A 4834-nucleotide genomic window follows, 5' to 3' on the forward strand; every position below is an offset into this window, starting at 1 on the left:
GATGACATTAGCAGACACCAGAACAGAATCTGGCTGCTTTTTCTCCAATTCCTTGTCTCACAAGATCTGCAACTGCCCACACTTACTTTTTGGCTAGCTGGGAGAAGGATGGTAGAATGTTGGGCAACCATGAACCAACCCTCTTGATGCCACCAAGGACAGGTCCCAATCTGGAAACTGACCTCACAGGCTGCAAACTCACACAGAGGAGGCCCTAAATGAAGAAGGACACAAGGCAGCCGGGTTCTTCATTCTAAACAACCAGAAATCTCCAGGTTTAAGGGAAGAAGATATCTCAAAAGGAAATTTCCTGATGGAAAGAGATGGTTGTCATTTGGTCTGGCTTCTCCCCCATTTTTTCCTCCCTGCGGGGTCCCTCACTAATATTGCCACAGCAGTCGCCAACCTTTGCCCCCAGGGATGTGATTTTTCTCAATTCCTGCCTGAAAAAATGCCCTTTTCCTCCTATCCTCTAAAGACAGCTGAGACAGGCTGACATTTTCAAAATTAACTTTATAAGAACTTAGGGAAGAAAAGGAAATAATTGCAGAAAATACCAACACATAAGTTCAGTTCAGTTCAACATTTATTGAGATTCTTGTGCTTAGTCAATATGCTATACTCTGGGTTTCCCTGATGGATGAATCAGAGTTCTGGTTCACAAGGAGTTCACCATTCAATAGAAGAGGCGGGCATGATTGTATAATGAACATATGATGAGTTATTATCTAATAAGAGAAGGGTCATAATAGTCCTGAACAGGAGCAATTCATATAGCCTGCTCTAGGGGCAGGGCTGATCAGAGAAGGCTTTTGAGAGACGGTTATATTTGATCTGGCCCCTCAGTTAAAATAAAGACTTTGGAGGCCTCCCTGGTGGTGCAAAGGGTTAAGTCTCAACACTATGAAGCTATCAGCAGCCACTGCAGCAGGAAGGAATTCTATCCCTGGCCAGGGAGCTAATGCACATGGCAGCCGGGGAGATGACCCACATGGCACAGCAGACCTCTCCTGTCTCACCTGCTTATCCCCTCAGCAAGTATTTCAGTTGGTCTGCCTGTTCTGTACCCCATTCTGTCTCTGGTGAATCCTTTCACCCCTCCCCCACCTCTGAACTACACCCAAGCTCTTGTATGCATAAAATAAATCTTTTAAAAAAATCTATCATGGGCCTCCCCGGTGGCGCAGCGGTTGAGCGCTGAGTTGCGAAGCTGCCCGCAGCCTCTGCAGCGCTGGTTCGATCCCCAGCTGCTCCCCGGCCACTGGAGGAGGGTCCCACATGGCGCACAGACCTCTCCTGCCGCCCGCTGCCCCCCTCAGCAGTGTACTTCGGTCCTTCTGCCTGCTCTGCTCCCCGCTCTGGCTCTGGTGAATTCTCTCACCCTCCTGCGCTTCTGACTGCACCCAGTGCTTGTATAAATAAATAAAATAAATAAATAAAAAATAAAAAAATAAAAACCTTAAAAAAAAAATCTATCACTTTAAAAGTCTGCTTCCTTTGCCTTTTTTTTTAAGATTCACCCATTTACGCATACAAGAGCTGGAGTACAGGCCAGAGATGGGGGGGTGGGCGGCGGGGGTGGTGGTGAGGAGATTCACCAGAGCCTGAGTGGGGAGCAGAACAGGCAGATGTACCAAAATACACTGCTGAGGGGAGCAGAGGGTGAGTCAGGAGAGGTCTGCCGTGCCATGTGGGTCACCTCCCTGGCCAGGGATCGAACTTGTGCTGCAGTGGCTGCCGATAGCCTCACAGTGCTGTGTCTTAACGCCCTGCGCCACTGGGAAGGCCCATGCTTCCTTTGCCTTTTAGATTATGTACCCTTAACAGTTTGGGGCCCCTGGGTACCCCTTTGTTATGCACTAACATATCTATAGGTAAAAATGTATTAAGTAGAAAAAGCAAGCTGGATTAAAATACATATGATATAGGGCAGGGGCGGGGACAAAAAATACATATGATACAATTACACTAAGGAGAATCCCAAAGTTATATATTTGTAATGTACATATGTAGAGATATAAATGTACAGAGGACTGACTAGAATTTTGAACCCAACAGTAGTTACCTCTGGGGGCAGGAAGTGGGAGGCATGTGAAAAATAACTCATTTTTCTTCTGTGTATTTCCATATTGCTTGAAGTTTTTTATACTGAGAATGAATGTATTCCATTTTCATCAAAAACATTTTTTAGTTAAGAGAAAATTTGAAGGAAAAAAAAAGACATAAATACCAAATAACAGAGTAGAATTCTCTGAAGCCAAGTTTTTCAGACCAAAAGTTATCACTTCCTTTCCTGCATCCCTTTTCCTCAACCCATCCTAGAGCCAATCAGACCTCTGCACAGAGAGAAGCAGTGGAAGGATACACTGAGACAAAGGGCAAAGGCCAATAAAATATACTCCAGATTCCAATATACTCCAGATTTCTATCCTTCTCTGAATTAGAGCCTCATTCCATTCCGGGGTTCATGACACAGTTCTCTAATAACACACTTCCTTTTCTTATTTTTTAATTTTTGCTTAAATTAAATTAGCTAACATAAGCAAAAAGTAAAAATTTTCCTAACTATATATAGCTAAGGAGATGCCAGATAACGAGTGCCTGTGTATAGCAGGCTAAGAAGGAACTTTATTGTGTGGAGACTAGAGGATGTCATTGAAGGGTTTTATTTATTTATTTTGGTTAGAAAACTCTTTTTTTAATTTAAATTTTATTTTTATATTCCCCATACAATTGCAACCCCCTTATTTTGACCCCAATCCCACCTTTCCCCGCCCCCACCCCCCATAGAGTGTCTCTGGTTCATAGTTGTTTGTTGATTTTATTTTTACTTTTATAGTTATTCTTTTTCCTGGTCGCTTATTTAAGTTTTCTAGATTCCTTCTGTTAGGGGGAAAGGATGTCCTAAAGCTAATTCCATATAGGCTTTGTGGACTCCACCCCCACCCCAGGCCAAAGCCAAAGACACTGGGAACTCCAAATCCCATCACCACCAAAGGGAAGGTGGCTGGGACCTGAGGGTGAGGTTAAGCATCCAGGTTAGTATAAAGGCAGACACGTGGGCTTTGGAAGGGGTCCCCCATTTTGGCTCTCCGCCAGCTTGCAGTGTCCGGCCAGCTCTGAGAGTGCTTTTTGGGTTTCCAGGTCGGCGGATCGGGTAGGATGCTTTAAAGACTTTATTTCCCTATTTTCTCCCTGAGTTGTACATTTTCCTTATTTCCTTTTCCCTTGTAAATAAGCCTTTTATTAACTTTTTGTGTATGCCTGTAGTGGAGTATTAATAAGTCCCTTGTAAGCGCGCGGTGAGGACCCACAGCCAGGAACCCGTTCAATATTGGGGCTGCCCTATAACACTTCTATGAGTGAGACCATTACTGAAGGGTTTTAAAGGGGATGTGACATGCATTTGAGAAATACCTCTCAGAAGCAGCAAGGAGGATAAGTCTGAAAAGGCTAAGTCTGATGCTAGGAGTCCAATTGCAAGAAGCCTTTTTAATAGTACTGTTATAGGACAGGGAGAGGGTCAGTCCAAACCCCGCAAACCTGCCTATTCTAAATGGGTTCTGCCACCCGCCGCATCAACACAAAACATAGGAGACTTTAAGGGGAAGGAACTTTAACAAAACTAGGAAACAATACAAGTAAGGCAGAGTCTAGTTACTAAATGAAGCACCCAAAGTTACCCGTCCCCTCGTGGGTAAAAGTCCATCCAAATGGGATTGGCCCAGAGCAAGGCCCCAAAGCCTGCCACGAGTCTAAAGCATTTTCCAGTGGGGACCCACAGAAAAGTGTCAGAAACAACCAGACAAGCCCGGAAGGAAAAGAACAAAATCAACATCAAGATAAAAGCTGCCATTGTTACCTCCCCATGGGTCTCACCCACATCTATGTCACCCAGTCCACAACCAAAAGACAAGCGCAGTTTCTTCACGTGTCTCTAGGCATCATGCGCCTCCTCCAGGTCTCCTTCTGGCTCCATCCTGCTTCCTTCCTCAGTCTCCTCTGCAGCTTCTCCTCTCCCTGCTCAGCTCCACCCTCCCTTGGGTGGGGCAGGGAACCTCCCCCTTTCCTGGGGACCACCCTGTTGCAGTACAAGTGAGAGATGGTTTTAAGACAAGTTTCTTCATATTTTGCTCCAAACTTGCTGATTGATTTAGGCTCACTTAATTCTGAATTATTCATTAATTTCCAAGAGAGAACAATGACCAGATTCCACAATGACTTCAAGACTCCATAGCTCTGATTCATTATCTCTACTCTTGTTAGGGGGAAAAGAATGTCCTAAGCTAATTCCTTACAGGCTTTGTGGACCCCACCCCTCACTCCAGACCAAAGCCCTCAGGACATTGGGAAAGACAAATCCCATCACCACCAAAGGCAAGGTTGCTGGAACCTGATTGTGGAGTTAAGCAGCCACGTTTGTTATAAAACCAGACACGTGGGCTTTGGTGGGGGGGGGGGCCCTTGAGGCTCTCGGCCAGCTCTCAGAGTGCCACTGGGTTTCCAGGTCAGCTGATCGGGTAGGACGCATTTAAGACGTTATTTCCCTATTTTCTCCCTGAGTTGTACATTTCCTCATTTCCCCTTCCCTTGTAAATAAACCTTTTATTAACCTTTTGTGTGCCCCTGCAGTGGAGTATTAATAAGTCCCTTTTAAGCATGCGGGTGGGGACCCACAGCCATGCAACCAGTTTTATACAGGGGCTGCCCTGTAACACTCTTACCTCTGTCTACTGTAGCCTTTTATTTCTCTCCCTCCATTTCACTGCAGCTCAGCCACACTGGTCTCCTGATTATCCCCTGGACATAATAGAAAACCACCAGTCTCACAGAC

Source organism: Talpa occidentalis, unplaced genomic scaffold (genome assembly GCF_014898055.3).
Source record: "Talpa occidentalis isolate TD23 unplaced genomic scaffold, MPIMG_talOcc4v2.1 talOcc4.5, whole genome shotgun sequence".
In the NCBI taxonomy this organism is placed as follows: Eukaryota; Metazoa; Chordata; class Mammalia; order Eulipotyphla; family Talpidae; genus Talpa; species Talpa occidentalis.